This window comes from Balaenoptera musculus, chromosome 11, assembly GCF_009873245.2.
Source record: "Balaenoptera musculus isolate JJ_BM4_2016_0621 chromosome 11, mBalMus1.pri.v3, whole genome shotgun sequence".
In the NCBI taxonomy this organism is placed as follows: domain Eukaryota; kingdom Metazoa; phylum Chordata; class Mammalia; order Artiodactyla; family Balaenopteridae; genus Balaenoptera; species Balaenoptera musculus.
Window position 1 is genome coordinate 29,482,318 of NC_045795.1, and position 24,149 is coordinate 29,506,466.

The 24,149-nt window shown below is 43.6% G+C and overlaps 1 protein-coding gene across 1 annotated transcript in view; it reads left to right on the plus strand.

The window, feature by feature from the left end:
* The window catches only part of RCAN2 (regulator of calcineurin 2), a 258,086-nt gene that overhangs the window by 10,459 nt on the left and 223,478 nt on the right, over nucleotides 1–24,149 (plus strand). The gene's annotated exons all lie outside the window — the stretch shown is intronic.

The following is a 24,149-nucleotide window of genomic DNA, read 5'->3' on the forward strand; positions in this document are numbered from 1 at the left end:
GCTCATTTTTATTAACCTAAACAGTTCCCTGGAGGCCACAGGGACAAGCCCTGGAGGAAATGACCCTGTATTATTCATGACATGGCCTTCACGCTCTCCACCTGTGGGAATCTCCACGTGGAGTGGTTCCTCGTGAGTCTTCTAGTTTTATTCTTTAAAAATTCCTTTTAAAATCTCATATTTAACGATACTTATCACAAGGACTTTGTCTGGAGTGAGAAGGACCAAACATATACCATGTTTTCAGTACTTCTTCTCACCTTTAATTTAACCTCTTCCTCCCAGATCAACCGTGATGAGGTCCTCACGACCATACCTGGCTATTGTCTTACAATTCAAGCCAGCGTGTGATACTCTGTGAAGGTTATTTTATCTGAACGAAATCAGAAGTACCTTAGTGGATATCCAGTACTAGGGCTTTTTGTGGCAGTATAAATTTCGAGGACATATCTTTACAGGAAGGAAAATCCAAGAATGACAAAGGTTAGAGATGTTTACCTAACTGGTGTTTGGGGCTGTTTTCAGTGTATCTGGAGGCCTGACGTGGTGGATTTCCCAAAAGATCATGACAGCAGCCTTCCTGCTTTGCCCCCCATCCACCAGGAGCTCTCTTTGAATTACTCCATTTCCAGAGGAGTGACTCCAGATCGTGGCGGAATCCTAGCTCTGACTCAGTTTGGGAACTTTCCCTTCAGAATCTGTCCCTAAATTCTTCTCAGACACCCTCATTTCATTGACCCGAAGGCTTTGAAAAACTAAAATAATACTTCTTCCTTCCAAAAGAACGGAAAAACAGACAAAGATAGAGATAGTCTCCCTCCTGCAAAAAAAGAGGAGTGATGTTCAGACAGGAGAACATAAACACTTAGCTAAAGGATAATATTTTTAATATGAAAAAAAAAGAACCTAGTAGTTATTTGAGGTCATCCAGATAGATGTAAGAACATCTAGTAGAAATGGTTCATTATCTGGTTTGGTGAGAGATCATCTCTGAGATAATGGTTTTCTTTGCCAGATGATTTTTTTTTTTTTTTTTAAATAATTTCCTCCTCCTTTTAGCTACTTTTATTTTTATTTATTTATTTATTTTTGGTTGTGCTGGGTCTTCGGTTCGTGCGAGGGCTTTCTCTAGTTGCGGCAAGTGGGGGCCACTCTTCATCGCGGTGCGGGGACCGCTCTTCATCGCGGTGCGCGGGCCTTTCACTATCGCGGCCCCTCCCGTTGCGGGGCACAGGCTCCAGACGCGCAGGCTCAGTAGTTGTGGCTCACGGGCCCAGCCGCTCCGTGGCATGTGGGATCTTCCCAGACCAGGGCTCGAACCCGTGTCCCCTGCATTAGCAGGCAGATTCTCAACCACTGCGCCACCAGGGAAGCCCCGCCAGATGATTTTTATTCAGTTTTAATTATTCCTTTTTTGATCAGGCCAGCCCTTTTAGTGATTTTCCAAACTATCAGTGAAATGATGTCTCTTGTTGCTTTTGGGCTTCTACTCTTGAGATATTTGTACGCGGCCTTTATGGTATCCTAGTCATTGCTGAAATAAACCATTCTTATACTCTTTTCTCATCCTAGGATTGACAATGGTTTATTTTTAAGACAATATGCTAATAGCATGAAGAATTTATTCTTCTGAGATTGTAGAGTTTCTGTCAGTCCTGTTGTCAATCATGTCAATGTAAAGGCTGCCAAATATACACATTTCTTTTCCTAATTGCAAATTGACTTTTTTATGGCTACTTATTAGAGAATCCCAGGAGACCAATAGTAATCATTAAGCCATGACTGCTAGACCCCAGATATTATTTCTTCAGCTTCCTTTTCAAATAAATAGTGAACCGTCAGGTTGTTTATAAATAAATCAAACGTCCCTGTTATAAATACCAAACTAAAAAGCAGTTGCATACAATTTACAGACATAGGATGCTGTAGAAATTCTAGACATAATAATCATCAGAATGAGGACATTTTTACTAATGAGAACTAATTTACAGCACATGGCAACTGTATAAAATTATAATTGGATCATCTCCTATCTCTGCTTCTTGAAGTTCTAGTCTTTTTCCTGCCCGGGAGGAAGACATTTTCCTCTACCTTTCTAGTTTCTTCTGGCAGGTCTAAGAATTAGATGGACATGAGACAGACTAACAGGAGAAAATGAAACCAAAGTTTAATAACATGTGCACCTGTGAGAGACCCAGGAAAACTGAATAACTCGCCAAAATGGCCGAAACCCTCACCTTCAGCTAAAGACAAAAGAGGATGTTGGGGGTGATGGTTTGGGACCTCAAAAGGGAGGATGGCAATTCACATGAAGATGGAAAAGCAAACGTTTGCTGGGTCAGGCGGACTCACTGGGACACAGAATGGACTCTGATCTTTAAGAGTTTCCGCCCCTACACTTAGCCCGTATTCTTTGCAGATATTTCTGGTGACAGTCTATTCCTGTAAGAGGCCCTCTATGTAAATTCTTCACGCAGTTAGGGAGAAGGTCAAAGTTTCTTCCTGAGTCTTTTGGGCCTTGATTGTTTCTAGCTGGAAATAATCTCCATGCCAAAGAGTCATGGAGTGGCAAGTTTTGTTGCCCTGCACTTCAGGTTCTATCTTTTCCAGGTTTCCTCAATCCCTGAACCCTCAGCAGAGCCATCAGTCTTTTTTTTTTTTCAGTCTTTTTTTTTTTGTATCTGTATTTACGGCACATACATAGTCTAACCTGTATAGCTCATTCACTCATGTATTCATTCATTCATTCGTTCATTTGTTCACCCCTACTATGTACCAGGTGTGGTACTAGCCTCTGGGGTATAGAAACCAGTAGAACATAGTCCCTGTCTTTAGTGAAGCTTAGAGTCTAAGCTTTCAGCTTTCCTCTTGTTTACCTACCTCTCCTCTGGATGGTAAGTGCCCTGAGGGTGAAGACCATCTTGTGAGCCCCCTGTACTCATCACAAGGGCTTGCATATGGTGGGCACCTGGTCAGTGGTAAGATGAACTGATCACTGGATCCATTCTAAAGAATTCGGAAGCACAAGATTGACGGTTGAACACTTTCAAATGTTTTTAAAGCCTTTCTTCTCCTCCCCCAATTGTTTAACTGTAAAAATAAGTAATTCCACAAGAATCGGGGTTGGCCAAAAAGTTTGTTCGGGTTTTTGGTAAGATGTACGAAACCCGAATGAACTTTTTGGCCAACCCAGTAAGTTTGATGCCTTTCACTTTGTCCAAGGGCCCCTTGTTCACAACTGTGATTGGTAGCCTTGTCTGAACAGCGCCCCCCCACCTCCCCGGGCAGTCATAGGAAAGGCTTCCACCTCCGACTCAAATTCTTTTGAAATGCTTCTGTTTTGGTATGCTAGTGCATCCTTCCCTCTTTTTGTGGAACTTGGATGTCAAGTAACTGAGCAGGAATGACTGTGGCTGTTGATTGAGCACCTATGAAGCACCAGCCATTGGGCCAAGCACCTTCCACATGTTATCACACAGTCTTCTCAACATCCCAGTGAGGTAGGTTCCATTTTTATCCCGGTTTATCTAGGCAAGGAGACTGAGGCTCAGGGAAGTTGAGTAACTTGTCTAAGGTCTTACAGGCAGGAAGTGACGGAGCCAGGACTCACCAATGGTCTCTTTGCTTCTCTTGCCCACCACTGCTAGTCAGAGTGGGATTCGTAGGGGCATTCATGGGGGAGGGGCATACGACTTCTGAATGATAACATTTAAATTTTGTGGGATTTCTCCAGTGGTAATCTGAAATAATATTAGCACATTCTGGATCATCCAGATGACCAGCTTATAATGAATAATACTGCCACGTGATTTTGGTGCCTGAATTTGTGCTTTTTATTTACAATCCAGTTGGTGCCAATACTACTTCAGTTGCCGTGGGCTTATGGAAATGAACTGGTGGACTTACAATGTAACTTGCCTTCAGCGAAGGCCATGTGGTAGTCCAGTAATGTTTAATTTTGCTGTGAATGAAGAAATTGGGGAGGAGGGTCCTACTGCAAAGTGGGTGGTGGGAGCATTCTGAACTCTGAACACCTGCCTTGCAGTTTTTGATACCAGAATCATAATGAGGATGGAGGATTACATTTAGCAAATCATCATCCTCTGAATAGTAAGTCAGTGTTGTTAGTTTGAATTGGATTGGTTTTAAATTTTCATTTGTATTTTGTTCGAGCATTTAGTTGCAGTTTGATGGTTTTAGGGGAGTTGAAACTGTAAGACTCAGCTTTATGTCTGTACATATTTAAGTATCATTATAGAGAAAACCATTTAAGTCAAAATTGGGAGGGAAGGCAGGGTGATTTTTTTTTCCCTAAAAAAAGTGGTCGTACATTTTTCAAATCTGAGCAAACTAAATGCCTCTGCACTGCATGATGAAAACTTTCCTCACAAAAATATGCTCCTCCACTCACTGGGGGTCTAGCCTGCCCGAGTCTTTCTTTTGGGATAAGGCATTGACATTTCCATTCAACCTGAAAATAGCGTCTGGGAAGATTAAGGTCTGACCTTGGGAGAAACTCTCCATTGCTGTGGTTCTCCTGGGACTGGCCCTATCAATCAAGGTGCCTTTGGACTCTTTGTCATTCTTGGTCCTGACTCTGATGACTGACAGTTGTGTATGCACATCACCCATGGTTTGTAAGCATTTTCTCATCACCACCATAAAGATTTGTGAACCGGGCTAGGGAGTGGTACCAGCCCCACATAGGTAGAGAAGATAATGACAATGTAATGGGATTTAAAAGGCTTCTGGTTTGAAAGATCTCTGAGTCTGTCCAAAATGACTACATCAGTTACTGTTTTGGGTGAAGAAAAGGAAAGCCCTATTAAATGCAGACACTCAGAGAGAAGGTAATATATGACAGTATATTTATCCTTAGTGCGTTAGTATTGTTTCTGACGAATTCCTAGTAAGATTTTGGAGCACTGCAACAGAGGACAGTGAGTTTTGATGCAAAGAGAGGAGAGGATAATTTTATAGCATGTGGGCATGCAGTGCAGCTTGTGGACTAAGGTCTAGGAAGCCTGGAGATAAAGGCTGCATATGAGCAGTGCCAGCTTTGAGTAGCCTTGGGTAGCCTTTAAAAGAGGGAGTGTTTTTTCTGTGTACAAGTCACCATCCTCCTCTTATTTAAAATTTTAATAAATTTTAATAAAGTTTCCCTATTTTAATAAAATGTGTAGAAAAGTGTGTAACACATCAAAGTGCCCAATTAGTGTTTGTTATTTTTTTTTGAATTTTATTTTATTTACTTTTTATACAACAGGTTCTTATTAGTTATCTATTTTATACATATTAGTGTATATATGTCAATCCCAATCTAACACTATCATTATTGGCGTTCTCTGACATCCCTAATGGTGCAGAGAGAACACTGCTGTGTGAAGATTGGAATCAGAGGAGCTGAGCTTGCGTCCTGGGTTGGCTGTCATTTCCCCATGAGAGACAAGACCTTCCCTGAGCCCCTTTGACCTCAGCTTCCTAGTTTAAATCATTAAGGGGTTGGACAGAATGGTCCCCAAGGTTCCTGCCAGCTCTTTCATCCTTTGTCTCTTCTAGTCTTTGCTACAGATCATGGTAGCATCCGTGATAGCATCCGTAGCATACTTAGAGCCTCATTAATGTGTTTCATTAAGGAGAATGACCACTGGTTATTATTATTATTTTTTAATGTTCATCTTTAAATGCAGGGCTATTCTTAGACAGGGTCTATGGAAATTCTTTCTTTTGGCATCTCTAATGATAGAGGTATTCAGTAGCTTTGGGACATCATTAGGAAGAGCTTGAACCAAAAGCTCATCAAACATTTCCATATGACTAGGGTTTTATGGTAGGAGCTGTGGCCATTCCTTTCTCCAAGCTTATTTTTAACTGTACTACTTTCTGCAAGGGTCCTTCCATCTTCAGGATGGCCAGACAGATGGATCCTGAATCCCAGCCAAGTCTTCAACTGACTGTGGGGAGAAAAGGAGAGCATTGGTTTTGTAGGAATCATTAACTTTACCTTATTTTTATATTTTGTCATGGCTCTGGGTGTGTTATCTGGCAAATCTCTTTTCAATAGACAATATTGTATTCATAAGCTCTTATTATTTGCAAGGTGTCCTTTTAAGACTTTTACCCGTAGCATACCGTTTGATGGTCACAGTACCTTCATTCACAGTTGACAGATGGGAAAACTGAGGCACAAAGTGGTTAGATGACTTTGCCAAGGTCACACAGCTGATAAATGGCACGGCTGGGATTCGAAGCCAGGCAGTAATGCTCTAGTGGTTTGAACACTATTTGATACTAGCTTTTGTATGTATTACACACAAATGTTACGGACTCAATCGTATCATTTTTAGGAGTTGAGCCTTAAAGCGCTCACCAATAATTTTATCCTAAAGAGGATCAGCTAATGCTCAGACTTTTTGCCCCTGCTTTCCCATTTTTGACTTTTTATGTCTGGTAATTAGACTATTAAGAGCCCATAGAGGCCTCGTATCGTTAAGTTCCAGGGTTGGGGAGGGGAAGGGGAGGATTCTGCGAGCGTGGGGACGCTTCTGAGCGCTTCCTGCAGCCACCACCTTCTTTTGCCTTCTTGCTTTCTTGCCTTCGGTGGCACACAAAGGCCGGCAGTGACCACTTAATCAATAAATAATTACTGAGTGCGTAATTTGGGCCCGGCAAGGAGCATGAGCCAGAGAACCTTCTACCCTCAGGAGTCTTACAGCCTGTGGGGGCTGGCACCATGCTTTGCGATCCACCGTTGTGTCCACCATGCCTGAGCACCTCGCGTGTGACAAGCCCTCAAGAAGTATTATTGGAATTGGGGGTTGATTAGGTGACTGTTGATAGCATTCTGATTACGTTATTACTAATATTCACTGGGTTGTTTTCTACTTATCAAAACAATGTTTCATTAGCTTTATGGATCATTTGTTTTACTTTATGGATGCCAAGGTACAAAAAAATATTGTTTGGTTGGTTTTCTTCTCATTATTTTGTCGTGGTGAGATGGAGGGAATAATAGATCAAGTTTCAGGAGATCTTCATTTTGGTCCTGATTATGCTATTCTAACTATGAGACCTTGGGCAAGTTATTGAACCTCTCTGAGCCTCAGTTTTCTACTCTGCAAAATGGGAATTAGAATAACTGCCCTGCGATCTCATAAGGTTGTGTGGAGGGTCAAACGGCATAATAGCTTTGGTGACAATAGATGAAAAACATTATTCTTCTCAGCTTCACCCACCAGCGCTTTCCCATTATATACTCTCTGTTCACTTAGCCCATCTTCATGTTGCTTCTTTTTCAAACTTTGAAAAGGAGTTCATGAGAACATCTGTTAGACAAACACTGAAAAGAGAAAAGAGAAAGAAGACCCTTTTTGGTGACTCATGACATCCCCGTTTGACTCTGAAAGCCATGACAGCAGACACTGTGGTTGTTCATTTTGCTTTGTTTTGTTCAGCACATGGTAGACCCTCTATATTACTTTGCTGAATGAATAAGCATAACTCCTGATGTCCAGTATTAGCTCATGGAATCAAGTAGCTATTCTGCTGTGCGCAGGAGCAGAGGCAACAGTCAGATGCCAGAGGGTCTAGCATTTCAACTACTCTCTTTTCATGTCATTACAGAAGCCAGAATGGAGGCAGGGAAGTGATTAAGGCAAAATAAATTTGAAGTTGCAATAGCTAAAGCATGTCTGAATTACAGTTGTTCTGCCTGTATGAAGAAATGTCATCTGGTGGATGACACCAGGGAAGTGAGGGGAGGACCAGCTAATCAGCGACCTGCTCTCATCTCCTTTCAAAAAAAAGCACTCACACCCCACCTGACCCCACCCCAGTGGACTCAACCATTCACTGCCTGCCTCAAGTTAAAAATAAGCCACTCATCTTTATTGTTAAGAAATTAATCAGCCTGGGCAGAACATGGCTTTTCAAGGACAGAAGCATGCTCAAATGAGTATTTTTGGAAACGGGCACAGAGACGCATCTATGGTGTTCTGTCCACGCTTACCCTTGACTTCTGCCATACAAGCTGTGGGAGGTAACACGCAGTGGTTACAGGGTTTCTCCCCTACTTACGAATAGAGTCCTGAGAAAGCATCCTCGGTCATGTGCAGAATGCCTTCTCCTCTGGCCTGGTTTCTGGGTGACCAGGTATGAACAGGTGGTTCCTGAGTCCCCTCTAAGATGTGTGCCAGGGGCTAGGGATGAAATGTGGACCCGAACTGCGTTCCCTCCATGGTCAGATGGGGCCACTCGCTGTTGGAAGATGGACTAAAGCAGAGGTAAAAGAAATATTTAGAATGAACCGGCTTGGAACCTGCTTGGAAGTTAACGATGCTCAGTGTGAGGGGCCAGGGGCTAAGGTCAAGAGCAGCATTGTGTCCCCAGGCAGCTTTTGAGGTTACTCATCTCCGAATGAGATGGATGCTTGGCAGGGCTTTCTGAGGATTTTCTGAAAATTGCTGTAACATCAACCTCAATAAAGTAAAAGGTTTTCAGATATTTACCTGAACTAAGGGGAAACATTTTCAAAGCTTCTGGGAGATTCTGAAATGGAAAAACCGTAATGTCATTTTAATCTAGTATTTGTCAGAAATGGAACAATGTCGCAAAACACCTCAACACAACCTTGGAAGTCCCTAACAGTGCCTAAAAGGATTTCCTGATTTACAAAGAAATGTATTAAAACGATAAGACAGATATGGTCACCTAGAGAAGTATAAGCCTTGCCTTTCTCCTAAGGATGAGGCTAGGCTTTGCATATCCCTTCTTAAAAGAAGATCTACACCTTCTGCTGTACGTGTTCTTTCCCAGCGACTCACTCCTTAATCCTGTTCAACTTCTCTTTGCTCCTCCTTTTTGTAACTGCTCTTTTGAAGGTCATGGAACCCGCAATCTGGAAACCAAAGTGATTGCTTCGTCTTCAGCTTCCCCAGACTTTTACATGGCATGGATGCCAGCGACCACTCTTCCTTGCCTGAAACCCCCTCCCCTTGCCTCTGTGAGGAGGTTTTTCTCCGGATTCTTCTCCTTATCTATCCCCACCCCTTTCTCACTTTTCAAGCCTGCCATCACTTACTGTATGAGTCAACTCAGTCAGCTCAGGTAACCAAGTACCAGAGCCAGTGGCTTAAACAACAAAAGTTTATTTCTCAAAGTGCTGGAGGCTGAGAAGTCCAAGGTCAAGGTGCCAGTTGATTCATTTCCTGGTGAGGACTCTCCTCCTGCCTGTAGACAACTGTCTTCTTGCTGTGTTGTTGCATGACCTCTTTGTACCTGTGTGGGGAGAGAGAGGGAGGGAGACAGACAGACAGAGATACTGAGATCTTTTCCTTTTCTCCTGAGACCAACAATCCTATAGGACTAGGGCCCACCCTTATAACTTCAGTTACCCTTAATTACTCCCTAAAGCAGTGGTCCCCAACCTTTTTGGTACCAGGGACCGGTTTTGCGGAAGACAGATTTTCCACGGGTGGGGTTGGGGAGGATGGTTCAGGCGGTGATGGGAGCGATGGGGAGCGGCAGATGAGTCTTCATTGGCTCGCCCGCCGCTCACCTCCTGCTGGGAGGCCCGGTTCCTAACAGGCCATGGACCGGTACCGGTCTGCGGCCCAGAGGTTGGGGACCCGTGCCCTAAAGGCTCCATGTCCAAGTACAAAGTAGGGTTTGATGCTTCAATATATGAATTGGTGGTGTGGGGGAGAGACACAGTTCAGTCCACAGCACTCACTTCTTGCAGAACCCTGTTGGTGGCTACTGAGGTGGTCTTCCAGCTGTATAACCCTCTCACTCTTAGCTGAGCTGCTTGGAAATTTTGTTAAAGTGCATATCTATTGATCACACTCTGCTGTTTCAACAGCATGCCTCACCCCTGGCTTTTCCTCCTCACTGGCAGCGGATTGACATCTTGGAAAGGTGCATGACAATATGGCCTCTCCCCCACCCCATGTGTCACTCTCGACTCCTGTAGTTTTCTAAACACTGTTCCCCGAGCTCTCGTTCCTCCATGCCTTTGCTCAAGATTTTCCCTCAGCCTGGAATGCACCCCCCCTGCCCCCCACTGCCCCTCCTCTAAACGCAGGTTGCTTCCTCAGCATCTATTCTCCAGTGCTGCCTGCTCCGGAATCCCTGCCTGACTCCTCGCTCTAGCTGGAGCCCTTTCTCCTCTGAGTCCCCAGCACTGCCTGCTCACCTTTTCTGCCACCCACTTCCCTCTCCCTCCATACGGAACCTGTGTGTCCCTGTGTCATCATAATCCTGGTGCCCCTCCTCTGCCACCTGCTCAGAAGCGGGTCTTTCTGTCCAACTCAGAATCAGTCATCTAAGCGACATCATGGTAGTTTGCACAGAGCAGCTTCTCAATACATAACTTTAAAGGAGAAATCTACAAACTTCTATGTAATGCTCAGAAATTAAAATATTATCTCTGTCTTGTAAATTCATCCCCAATCTTTTCATGGTGGGTTAGGTCAAGAGTGCCCTTAAAGGATGAAATTACAGAAGAAAATGGTTTAATCCTCATAGAGCTTTTAAATAAATTATTCACACCTGAAATGGTAACCAGCAGTCTTTCATTATCCACTATAAAAATATTTCAGTGATTGATCTGACAATGCTCAGGTTAAAAAAAATTTCCAAGTTAGTTTTGGATAACAGCATGTGGTTTCCTCTGTAAAGGTACTTCTGAGGCCATAGATTGGCTGGGCTTCCACTGTGCCCCACTGCCATCGCCGGGCTTTATGTTCTGTTGTTATTAACGTTTGGCTCCTGGTGGTGATGTGGCAGAGTTCAGCCCATTAGAATCCTGAGGTTTGATTGATGATTTATAAATTACCATTTATTATTAAAAAGAATAAAGAAAAGGAAGAAAATAGCCCAGGCAGCCAAACAATTCAGTTCCCTAGACAATTATTGAGTGCCTGTTGTATCCTGGGTATTGAGATAGAGGTGTGTGTGTCGGGGGGGTATGCGTAATATAATCTTTGTTACTCTCACAGACATAAAAACCAAACTTATGGTTACCAAAGGGGAAAGGAGGGGAGATAAATTAGGAGTTTGGGATTAACAGATACACACTACTTTATATAAAATAGATAAACAACAAGGACCTACTGTATAACACAAGGAACTATATTCAATATCTTATAATAACCTATAATAGAAAAGGATCTGAAAAAGAATATGTATATATAACTGAATCATGTTGCTCTACACCTGAAACTAGCACAATATTGTAAATCAACTATGCTTCAATTTAAAAAAAATCTAAAAAATATCCTTGCTATTGAGAAGCTATAGAGGAGGGTCATAATCGATCATCATGGACAATCAAACAGTGTACCATAAGACATTGTATAGAGCAAAAGAAAAGAGAGGAATGCATGAGTATGCTTTAAGAGTTTGCAAATTAACAGAACACAAATATATATGTACATTCTAAAGATGATTTATAGAAACAGATCAGTGTTCATGCAAATAACTAATCCAACTGTCCTCAAACATGACTCCTAAGAATTCAGGGCTGTGGAGCCTGGGAAACGACATTATCATTTAAGCAAAAAAGCATGACCATTCAGAAAATGGGAGACTTGAAGGTTCAGCTTGGCTCTCTTAGGCAGCCCTAAGGCTAGTCCTGTGGAGGCTTTCCCTCTCTATGGGTTTCCACAAGTCACGCTGAGTAGCTGTATTTTGGGGGGTAAATCCTCCTATCTTATTACTTCAGAAGAAGCCCAGCGCTCCTGAACTGTCTTCTCAGACTGATTGGTTTACCTCATTTGGAACAACACTCTGTATTCCTTCTTATTTCAAGGAGACTTATGTGTCATGGAGTAGGCTAGGACCAAGGCAGATTTTTGATTTCCTCTTTCCTTCAGGAAGTTCTAGTGAGTCTCCGCTAGGTATCAGGTACTATGCTGGGCTCTAGAGATACAGTGTGAACAAGATAGATCCCCCCCAGCATTTACAGAGTTAATTGGGAAGAGGCAATTAAACAACTACAGTAGAGCAAGATAAGGACTATGATGGAGAAATACAGCTTGATGGGGAATTTATCTTAGAGTTAAAATTTTTCAATAACCTATTTGTTGCCTGGCTGAGCACTAGAAAGTGATGTGGGGAAGGGTCGCAGAGAGATATGGCAAGGATTAAACTGACACAGGAGCTACAAAGGGACAATCGCTGGACTTGCTTGGTCTTGGTTGGGCACCTAAAATATAGCTAGCTATATGTTACAGAACCCTGCTTTTAAAGGAAGTCCTGATATATCCATCTTTAGCACTTATATGTGTGCTTTTATGTAAGGGGGCAATCTGCCACCTTTTAAATCTAGGTTTCTGTTGAGTCGTTTGGAATTTGGAAGGTATTTTCTCAGAGAAACCTCATAAATTATGACCAGGTCCCCAGGCTAACCCAAAAGGTTATTATATGCATGATGTACTTGAGATAAAGTACTGGCTTTCTGCTTTGAGAGATCTTAGAAACTGTTTATGTTACCGTGGGAAAATGTTCAGTATTCCAAGTTGGAAAATAAGCAAGGAAGCTTTCCCTCTGTAGCCCTGATGGGGAGAACAAGATTTTCTTTTCCCTATCTGCCTCCTTCCTGAACAATGAAGAATTCCCCCAGGTCCAGGTCCCTGGGATGTAGGATGGGGGCTCCAGTGGAGGTAGGGGCTAGCAGGGGGTCAGAGGGGTGTGTGCAAGGTTGTTGATGGTTGATGAAGATTCACAGTACATTTTAAGTGCTTTACGTGTATCGTTTCATTGAATCCTTACAACACACCCATGAGATGCTACCTTTGCTCTGAAATGCTGGTGTGGGCCAGGGCTCAGACCTTGGACCTCTTCTCTCACTAAACCCCCTCATCCAGTCCCATGATTTCAAGTATCACTTATGATATCGCCCTCCTCCCTGAACTGTGGACTCAGCACCAACTGCTCATCGCTTAGACGAATAGTAGGAATCTTCAACTTAACCTGTCCTAAACTGCACTTTTGATTTTCTCTCTTCAAACCTGCCCTTCCCACAGCATTCTCCATCTTTGTCAATGGCAACTTCCCGCTTCTAGGTGCTCAGACCAAAACCTCAGCATTATCCTTGAATCCTTCCCCTACTCCATATCCAGTCCTTCAACAAGATGCTGCTAGTACATTAAAAATATCCAGAATCCTATTGCTTTTCACTATTCCACCTGCCACCTCTCTGGTCTCCATCACTATCACCTCCTGCCTGAATTGCTGCCAGTAGTTTCCTAATTGGTCCCCTCCTTCTCTCCTTGCACTTTTGGCCTATTCCTCAAATAGCAGCCAGAGAAAAGTCAGTCTATGAAACTCCTCTATTCAAAATCCTCCAGCGGCTTACCATCTCAGAGTAAAAAGCGGCGTCTTCTCCGTAGCCTGTAAGGCGCTCTATGTCCTGGCCTCCTGCTTTCCCTCGGAGCTCATTTCTTCCCACCCTCCATTCCCATCATACTTCAGCCGCTGTCGGGCTTTTTTTCCTGCCAGTCTCTTTACCTGGTAAGTCCTTCCCCCGATAGCTACATGACTCACCCCCTCCTTTTTTTTTTTTTTTTATCACAGACGTATTTCTGACATTCCTACCTGAAATATACAGAATAACAAATGCCCTGTCCTGCAGTCCCACTACACAGATTTTTTTAAAAAAAATATTATTTATTTATTTATTTATTTTTGGCTGTGTTGGGTCTTCGTTTCTGTGCGAGAGCTTTCTCTAGTTGCGGCGAGTGGGGGCCACTCTTCATCGCGGTGCGCGGGCCTCTCGCTGTCGCGGCCTCTCTTGTTGCGGAGCACAGGCTCCAGACACGCAGGCTCAGTAATTGTGGCTCACGGGCCTAGTTGCTCCACGGCATGTGGGATCCTCCCAGACCAGGGCTCGAACCCGTGTCCCCTGCATTAGCAGGCAGATTCTCAACCACTGCGCCACCAGGGAAGTCCCACAGATTTTAATAGACTGGCAGATACTCTGCAGGATGGCTGTGCCGGCTGGTGCACAGGGATGACAGCTCCATCAGGCGGGGCACAAAGACTGAACTGTGTATGATGCACCAGACCTCACCCTCGTCGCATCAAAGCCAAGGGCAGACCATGCTGATGTGGTCAATTACACCTGCTTTCCTTTCCCCTCCTGTTACGCACTTCCCAGGTCCTTTTTTCATATCCATACACCTATTACAGTTTTTAATGTTTCATATTTGGGATTTGAAGTAATTTTACATTCTAGATGAAAAGGCCATTGAGAATCTGTTCGGAAGAAGGAAAACAAAATTTTAAGAAATGTAGAAAATAGAGAAGATGAAAAAGGAAGTGAACTGGTGGAGAGAAGGAAAAAAGAGAATTGTCTAAGATTTATGTAACAAATATTTTTGAGCATCTGCTATGTGACACACACTGTCATCTGAAAGGTAGAACGAGGTAGCTATATAAAGAGACAAATAGCAACAGTCTGTCCAAAAGACAAGCTAACCTAAAATACTGTTTTTCATCTTTCACACTGCCCCATTCCTGGTACTGAATCAAGCTTTAGGAATCCAGTCGTAAACACTGGTCTTTGACATCTTAATAAGAAGCTTCTATTTTGTCGGCTGTTTTTTCCAGTTACACATATGGAGCGGTGCTGGGGTTGGTTAGACAAGCGGGAAGGGGAAGGGGCCCTAGTTTTCTCCTCTGACGTAAAGAGCTCCCAGCGTCATGTTGGAGGGACATTGGGCAGGCCTTTCGCACTGTTCCGGCTGTGCTTGTCAGGAACCTGCCGCCTGCAATGGTGAAGCTGCCATCTTGATTGTCATGGTGTCCGCCACGGTGGTTCCGTTCATTAAAGTTACAAGCGTTTCCATCTGCTCTTTTGGTCAAGTAGAGGAATGATGTACATACATCTTCCTCCCACTTCATTTCAAGCACGGTCTTTGGAGTAAGGCAGTATCGAGACCAGGAAAGGTTGTCACCGGTTCTTAAAAGGTCAGTTAGTGCTTAAGCTCACTTGGCCGCTACTACTTGACTCCTCCACTGGCTCGGTTTCCCTCCCTCAGCCCTCTGGAGGTGTTCCCCAAGTCTCTCTCCCTCAGCCCCCTGGAGGTGTTCCCCAAGTCTCTCTCCCTCAGCCCTCTGGAGGTGTTCCCCAAGTCTCTCTCCCTCAGCCCTCTGGAGGTGTTCCCCAAGTCTCTCTCCATCAGCCCCCTGGAGGTGTTCCCCAAGTCTCTCTCCATCAGCCCCCTGGAGGTGTTCCCCAAGTCTCTCTCCATCAGCCCCCTGGAGGTGTTCCCCAAGTCTCTCTCCATCAGCCCCCTGGAGGTGTTCCCCAAGTCTCTCTCCATCAGCCCTCTGGAGGTGTTCCCCAAGTCTCTCTCCCTCAGCCCTCTGGAGGTGTTCCCCAAGTCTCTCTCCCTCAGCCCTCTGGAGGTGTTCCCCAAGTCTCTCTCCATCAGCCCCCTGGAGGTGTTCCCCAAGTCTCTCTCCCTCAGCCCCCTGGAGGCGTTGCCCAAGTCTCTCTCCCTCAACCCTCTGGAGGTCTTCCCCAGAAATCTTCCTACCAACCAGGTTCTATCCTCATGGGCCTGGCCCCTGATCAGTTGTTGGAAGACGGAGAGATGAGGTGAGTTGGCCCTTCCAAGCAACTGATCCCAATTGCAGCCAGCCAGGAAGGACTTTAATAAAGGTTTCAGCTTGTTTTCTTTGAAGCTAGAATCTGGGTCAGCTCTTCCTGGTAAACAACACATGGCACCAGAAGTGAGGAACTAATTATGGATCACCCGGAATTGTGACTTTCTGACAATGTGGAGCAAAACTGCTCAGCCTGGGTCAGCTTCTCAGGCGGGGGCCTTGGCTGAGCAGGCTGCGGGCAGGCAGCTCCGTCTAGAGAGGAGGAGGTGTGCTCTAGTTTCCAAGGCACACGTCCAATCCGCTTTTGCTCCTCTAGGGACCTAACAGATACTGTGATTGTAAGCTTGAAGGAGGGAGAGACGGAGAGAGAGGGAGGAAGAGAGAGAAGAATGCAGGGAGAAAGGAAGGAAGGGAGGGAGAGAAAGAAAACATCTTCAACCAAAGCATATAAAAAGAAGGGAAGGATTTCAAAAGTGACTTGAAGCCGTCAGGGCGGTGACTTACTTTCAGATCAAGAGTGAACTGGTGAATTGCACCAGCAATGAAAAGGGAGGGTGAGAACCCTCATCCTTCCGGATTTAACACAGCAGGAGGCCAAGGAAAGTCTGAGACTCAGGAAGTTACTCAGTTGAGAAAGTGGTAATGAAGGATGAACAGGGCTCTGCAACATCTATCAGGAGAGAGAGAGAGAGGGACAGAGAGACAGAGAGACAGAGAGAGAGAGAGAGAATGAGAATGAGAGAGAATAGCAGCGGCTCTGGGTAGAGGTAGTGATGTTACATTGCTTTCGTCTTGCCAGTGCCATGGGCCAGGAGCCGTGCTGGGTGCAGGCTATTACAGGCAGAAGCAAGGATGCTCACCATATGGGAGGAGATGTAAAAACATCAGTAAATGGGTTCGCTTTGCCAAATGTTGTCAGTAACAACACATGTGTAGACCGGAAGCAGAAAGGAGATGCTAGGTGGCCCTCCCTGGGTGCAGCATGCTTTACTGGTGGTGGGGGGGTCAGTGGGGGGAGGGGCCTTCCTGGGAAGGACCCCAGAGCCTCTGGTTAAGCACTTGATGGCATTTTTATCCAAGTTGGAAAATGGCACTCAAAGGAAAGAGAATGGCAAGTAAAACTTAAGTCTCAAGCAGGGAACATGGGTTAGGAAGCCAGGTTCATGGGCTGAGAAACTGAAGGAAAGTTCTTAGTCTTGGTCCCGAAGTTATGTCAAACCCCACGCCTACCACAAAATATGCCTTTCTTGGAATGTAAACAGTTATCTGAGAATAGACGAAGAGATAAAGGTGGGATGACCGTGAGATTAACAAGCGCCAGTCAGCGTCAGCGTCAGCAAATGCTAACATCTCCTGAGCTGCAGGACTCTGGACCAATCGGGGCCCATGATAATCTCATTTGAGCCTCTCCATCATCCTGATTTGTAGCTTTGGAAACTGAAGCTCTGTGAGTGAAACTAACTTGCCTAAAATCACCAAGGAAAATGGAAAATGATGGTGGAAGGAGGATTCAGACCTAGGCTCCAGGCCTCCGCTGCCAGCCCAGTCTTCCCCCCATGGTCACCCAGCACTGGGACTGGATTGCTGGCATTAGAATCTGGGTTTGTCTGTCTTTAGAGTTCCTTCAATCCATATAACAACCCTATGAAGTCAGTACCAGGATGGCCCCCGTGTTGCATACACTGCCCAGAGATGTTCAGTAGCATGTCCAAGGTCACACAGCTAGGAATTGCTGGTGCCAGACCCAACAGACCAACTCCAAAGTCTACACTTCGCTCGCTGCCTCTCTAGGTGTGAAAAGACTGATGACCCTAGGAAAGAGGGGACGAGATCCTATGTCACGTGAAAGAACTAAGATGGCCAGTACTAATAGTGGTTACATTTATTGAGCACTGCCTGTGTGTCCCATTGTCCTAAATGCCCTATTGTGTTAGCTGTTAAATCCTCAAAACAGTACTCTAAGGCGTAAACACTCCTGTTATCCCTGCTTCAGAGGTGATGACCCTGAACACAGAGAGATTCAGTAACTTGCCCAAAGACAGCAAGTATACTGGGGAGCTGAGAGTCGAAGGCAGGACTCCTGAAATCCATTCAATTCCAGAAATGCCAGAGGTTACCTTCTAGGGGTAAGATCTTATTTAACAGCGACAGGGGTTATCCAGGTGGAGGACACAGGGCCTCTGCCTTCAACAGGAAATGGAGGATAAGAATAAGAAAAGTACAAGGAGAGTCTTGATGAAAAATTAATCAGTTGCTCTAAGAAAGAAGTGGAAAATTTTATTTGAGCTGAATTTGAGAATTATAACCTGGGAAGAGCATCACAGAAAGCTCTGAGAACCGTTCCGCCCATTCGAAGTCAAGGAACAGTTCTATAAGTTTTTGAGACAGAGGGCTGTACATCACAATGTATTATTGACAGTTTACATCATCCAGGTCTAAGCGTCATGGTGGTGGGTCATGTGACCCCTTATAAGCTCAAGAAGGAATGTTGTCTTTTAAGGAGTTGTCTTGCTGATGCTAGGAGAATGTTGGTCTATATGGTTGAGCAGGTATTCCTGCCAATGGGGAAGTTTGGGCGATGCCAAGTGCAGATGCACAATGCACAGTGCGGGGAGAGGGGAGACCAAAGGGCAGAGAAGAATTTTTTATGTTTCAGTGTTTCTTGTATTGCCATGAAATACGAATTCCATTTCACAAGAGGCACAGCAAAGTAAGTGTTGTGAGAGGTCAGACACAGGGTGATTGGGGTTAGTGAGGGGTGATCTCTTCTTGTGCAGGTGGGGCTCAGAGTGGGGTGTGAAGGTGGTGGTCCCAGGTGTGGCTTTCAGGATGAGCAAGATGTCGATAGGAGGGGCTGGGGACCAACACAAAGGCTTAGAAGCGAGGAAAGCTTGAGTCAGTGGGTCAGGACCACACAGCTCTCCATACGTTTGATATAGATAAAGCCCTCAGAACAAAGGAAGCCCTTCATAATTGCTGTTGCTGCTGTTGTTATTATTATTGTCCTTATTGACAGATATAGAGGCTGATCCTGAGACTTAGGACTCTTTTCTCACCCCGACAAGAGAGTGAGATACATCTGGACAGGAAGACCTCATCTTCCTGTGGGTGTCCAGGTTTGCTGGGTGGAAGAACTCTTCTTATTGAACTTACTAGATCTTAGGGAGTTATGGAAGATTTTTAATGTGGAAGTAACCTGAACATTTAGCTGTATTTGAGAAAAAAAGTCGCATAGGCTATGCTGGGTACTGAGATAGGGATATTTATCTTTCTCTTCCTGGTTCCTTTATATTTGCATTAAAAAGACCTTACAGTCGAGCTGATCATTATCTGCGAATCTTATTAGAGAGAGTGTCACCAGCCTTCTTGGCCTCCTAATGAGTTCTGAGCAGCTCTCCGCAAACCACCTGTCCTCTGGCAGCTTTCCAGTCTGGCTTTCCTTTCTTAATAGAATATCTGAATAACCCAGACCCTTCTTGGCTGGATTTCCCTCAAAGGCGCAGCCTCTCTTACTCTCTGCCCCTTCGCCCCAGCCCCCTAAGTCCCCTCTGACAGCAGAAGGGGAAAGATGACATCTTAACTTTGGCTACCATAGCAACCCTCACCTGCCTTGCTGCTCCCTTTAGAAGTGTCATCCTCCGGTGAAGTTATTTTGCGTATAATTTACTTGGCTCCTCTGGAGACTTGGGGCTTTCTTTTAAGCTTCTTCTTACAGCCATGATGAGAGGGTGGACTTCTGCCTACTTCCTGGGCTCAGAAATACCCCTTCCACAGTGGTGCAGGCATGGGTCCTGAAACAGAGCTGCTCGTTCCCCTTTCCGTCTTTTTGTTCTTAAGAAAAAGAAAAAGGCAGTCAGAAATGGTGAATCTGTGACATTGTACATTTTTAGATTGAGTTCCACTGAAATTAACCTATCACATTTCTAGACTACCACCCAGTTATGAAGACCGCGCTTGATTTCTTCACTTGGTCCCAGGGAACCTCTGTCCATCCCTCTCCATTCTGTGCCCCAGGGGCTGACTCATATATTCCGCATCCCAGCTCCCTTGCCCTCTGGTTCCCAGTTGGGTTTGGCCAGTGCAAGGTGCCAGCAGATCAGAAAAAGAGAGCAAGGTGGGGATGTTAACTCCCCTGGCACCCTCTCTGTGGTGGCACTGAGGATGGGCTGTATCCCTCAACCTGAGTGGGGGCCTTTTCCACTCAGCCCTCTGTGTTCCAGTTCTGGAAACCTCTCCCCTCTTCTCATCTCTTCTGGTCTAGGGGTGGCGCTAGCCCAGGCTTTTGCATTCTCTTTTGTGGTTTCCCTAGAGCCTGCCCACACCTTTGTCAACAGTTCTGTTATTAAACTCTTTTCAAATTCTCCGACTTGAGCATGCCATCTGTTTCCTGCTGGGACCTTGACTAATACAATGATGAAGCTCTTCTCTTTTGGGTGAGGGCTCCAATAGTTCTTGTTTGTTTTGTTGAATAAAGCTCTGGTTGATTGTAGGTTATTCTTTGTAGAAACAGATTTTCCGATCTTTAAGAACAACCTTCTCACCTTCATACCCTTCATAAAAGGTGATGTTTCCTCTCTCTGACTCTCTACCCTTGCAGGAAGCCTGTTTAGAACCTATTTTCTGGATGTTGTCAGTTAGGGCTGTGGAAATGGACTACAAAGGCCCTACCTGTCCCATCTGACCCTGCATAGATGTGAGGGTCTTCCTTCCCTTTTTATTTTGTCAGTTGGAAGAATATACAGGATTTGCAAATCTTCCAGGGAGACCATGGGCATTAAAACCCTACAGGTGTAAAGATGTTGTGATGGGTGAGTTTATAGTCCTGGGTTCTGCTGTAGAATCCAGTACAAAAGGAGATGGTGGCAACAGTGTCCTTTTTTTTTTTTTTAACTTCATAAAAATGTATAAGAAGCTGCTTCCTTGGGGAATTGAATTAATTGAATTATTGTTCTGTGGGAGCTTCCAGTGGAACAGTGGTCCCAGAAGATGTCCTGAAGGGAGCTATGAGCAAGGAACGTGGATAATTTCTTTTGAAAAACCACAAGTTGAACACCGCGTCGTCCTGGTTCTTTCAAGACTGATCCCAAATGGTATCAAGAATAGCAGGAGGTTCACACAGCTCGGTGGGTGTGAAAATTCTGTGGCTGAATTAAATAGGCTCCATTATATTTCAAAAACAGCTCTAATGGGTTTCTCTGGAGCACAGCCTAAGAATATCATGTCTCTCCTTTGTATCCTAGGATGGCTGGGATGGTTTGATGTTGCTAATATTATACTTCAATCTCCCTATAAGTTGGACAAAATGAGGAAAAGGCCTGGCTTATCCTGAAGAGGGTCTAGCTAGGCGACAAAAGGACCTCATCCATAAGGCCAGACCAAAACTGGAAGCTGATATGATTTAATTGTAAAATGATTATCATTATTCACATAAATTTTTTTCTAATCAGCTTATTTTGCCCCAGGTATCGTTGAAGAATCATTTAATTTTAGAGCTAAAGGGGTTTTAAACACTGTAAAACTTATAAGTTGAGGTTTCTATTCTTTAAAAAAAATTGCATTGGATTTATTTACCCTTATATTCAATTTAAAAATAGCTATAGGCATTTCTTTCTACTACTTATTAATGCAACATTGCATTCTTACTTTTGATCATTAATATTCAAGCTGACATGTTCACCTTTAACTTCTTCCAAACTAACACATCTCCCCTAATCCATTTACTTGTTTTTCAATGAAAACTGAATTTAAAGTCAGAAGGAATTATTCCTTAATCACTGCCATTTTTCCTGTTTCCTTATTTATCCTCCTCAGCTGGCTATGACATGGAATCAAGGCACACTTTTTCCTATTTGTTGCCCTTGTTGCAAAAAGTTTTACATTCTTGTTCTTAATTTAAAAAGCAGATGAGTCGCATCTTAAATATTCTTTTGTCTAAGGAAAAATAAACTCAAACTTAAGTTGCTTTTGGAGTATGTCCTACTCAGTTTTCTTCCTTTGAAGATCATTATTTCCTATGTTTAAAAATTCTTGCTTTCTAGTTTGAATAACCTGGAAGACAAAAAATATAGGCAGGTTTGTTATGAGCATCAGATAAAAGTTTCAACCCTGGAGAAAGCTTTTGTTAAAGGTTATATATAAGTTCCCCTTTCTTGAGTACCTTTAAGCCTAGAGATAAACAGATGTCTCTTTTCTTGTGTATTTTCTTCCAGTCATGGAAAGATAAAAATATCAAGGTGAGAAGGGACCTTAAAAATAAATGTCAGCCAGCCATCTCCCTGGTCCTTGGATTCCCTCGGTGACATCCCACAAGATCGATATCACCTGCTCTGTGGAGCTTATTCATTGGCTGTCACTGGGACAAGTTGCTCACTTAGACACGAGGCAAGACATTTCTGTTTTAACCCGAATTGTTAAAAGATCCATGGCTCCTTTTATTAAACTGAATTCTTTTTCCCTGGTTGACTTCTGCTTTCTTAGTGCCACACACGAAAAATATTTCCTCTTTCAGAGTTTGAAGGCAACTGTGATTTCACTCAAGAATTCTTGCCTATGCTTCCCTATGCTATGTCTACCCATGCCCCTGTTTCTTAGATGACATGACTTTTGACCCCTCAATAAGATGGGATAGTTTCCTTAGGAAGAAATTCCAGTTTTTCTGTCCTAGGTGGTACTCAGAATCAGCCGTGTTAGTTTCTGCACGTTCAGGGGACTCAAGATTATCATCACACCACCCCTTCCAAGGTGCCATTTGCCTTTTTCATAGATCACACATCACACTATTAATGGGGTGATTTTACTTGACAGTGAAACTAGTATGAACATCTCCATGGATACTTACAATTTTATTTTTCCTGCCATGGCTTTCTGCTGCTCTCATGGGCTTATTTGTGATTTCCCTCTCCTTCTATATCTAGTTTAAGATTTTCTAGATCAGAACTCCCGTGGGCGAAATGCATGGCTCCCCATTCTCATAAGCGACACCCCATTCCTAGAAAGGTCGTATTTTTTAGGATTCTGCAATTCAGAAATCTAAATCTCATGCATATTCTTAACACTGTGACGATAATGGTATCCGACAGAATCAGATGTCTCTTTGAGTTCCCTTTCCCTGGATTTGTACCATATCAAAACAAATGTTTGTTAGGAGTGAAAAGTGGGAGTTTTGGAAAGATTAATTCCTTGTGTAGAAACCCAGTAATGTCTAGATCATCTAATTTTATTGAGGGGGAGAGAATATATTCACTTACGCCGCAAGTATTTATTCAGTTGCTACTTCTTTGATGCTGGTCAGGCATCTTTAAGTGTCAAGTGGCTAGTCTTCGTGGTGGGAACCATACTGTGTTCATTTTAGGTCTTTTAATGTTTATTTAATAAGTTCTGTCGGGTTTTCTGAGGATCTTGAATGAAATCATTTTCACATTATAGCAAAGTAATGAAACGGTTGAAAAGCTTCCTCTCTCCAGGCTTCCTCTTCCATTAAAAGGAGTCCAATTCAATCATTTATATTCTCATTGCCACCTACTTTGTAATATTTAAATAAACAGTTATTTTTGCTCTTGGTGGTGTTGGGGGAGGGGCAACGTTTTTTGTTTTTTTTATTTTTAATGACTCGCTTTTGCCTTATAAATAACTTTCCTTTCTATTGGCTCTCCAACCAGACCCATACCAAATATTCAGGGGCATCCCCTACTTGTGTCTCATTTTAGTGACATGGGCTTACATCATGGACATTCACTGAAGTCTGAAACTTGTTTACAGCCTTATTCGTGGTAGATGGCAACCACCTCTGTAGTGCCTGGTTCCTCTGATCTTGACAAGCCTGTACATAGTAATAAGTGGATTTAATTCACGTATTATTTTGGAGCCTTCAAAAGACATTCCCTTAATTCCTCTCGCTTGATAGTAGCAGTAGACAAGGCCGCAGTCTTTCTCCATTTTGCTAACATGGAAACCACAGCTCAGAAAACATGCAACTTACAGAAGGACCAGAACCCAAGTAGGCCCCTGGGGCTCTTTCCAATATTTCATATAGATGTCTCTTCTCTGCATCTCAAGAAATTTTGAGGTTCTCCCAGGGGAGACTTTATATTTTAAAAGTGGATGGTGGTTTTTCTTTTCCAGATGAAGGTAACGATGGAAATATATACTTTCTAAATGTCAAACAACAGAAGAATAGTTAAATAAATTATGACAGATCTATACACTGGATTTCTATGTGGCTATTAAAATTAATGTTTCAAAGAATATGTAATGATACAGGGAACTGCTCTTGGCTGTATCAGTGTGGGATATTAAACAGCAAGCTCCCAATTTTGTTTCAGAATTATGCATGAAAAAAAAGCGCTGGAACTAAATATACCAAAATATTAACGGAGTTTTCTGGATAGCAGGATTATGGTTTTCTTTTCTTTTTTTATACCTTTCTGATTTTTCCAGTTTTTTCTTCAGTGAACTCATATAATCAAAAAAACATACATGTTACCTTAGCTATACTCCACAAATTTTTAATTTTAGCTAAAGTAATCCTTTGGATGGTT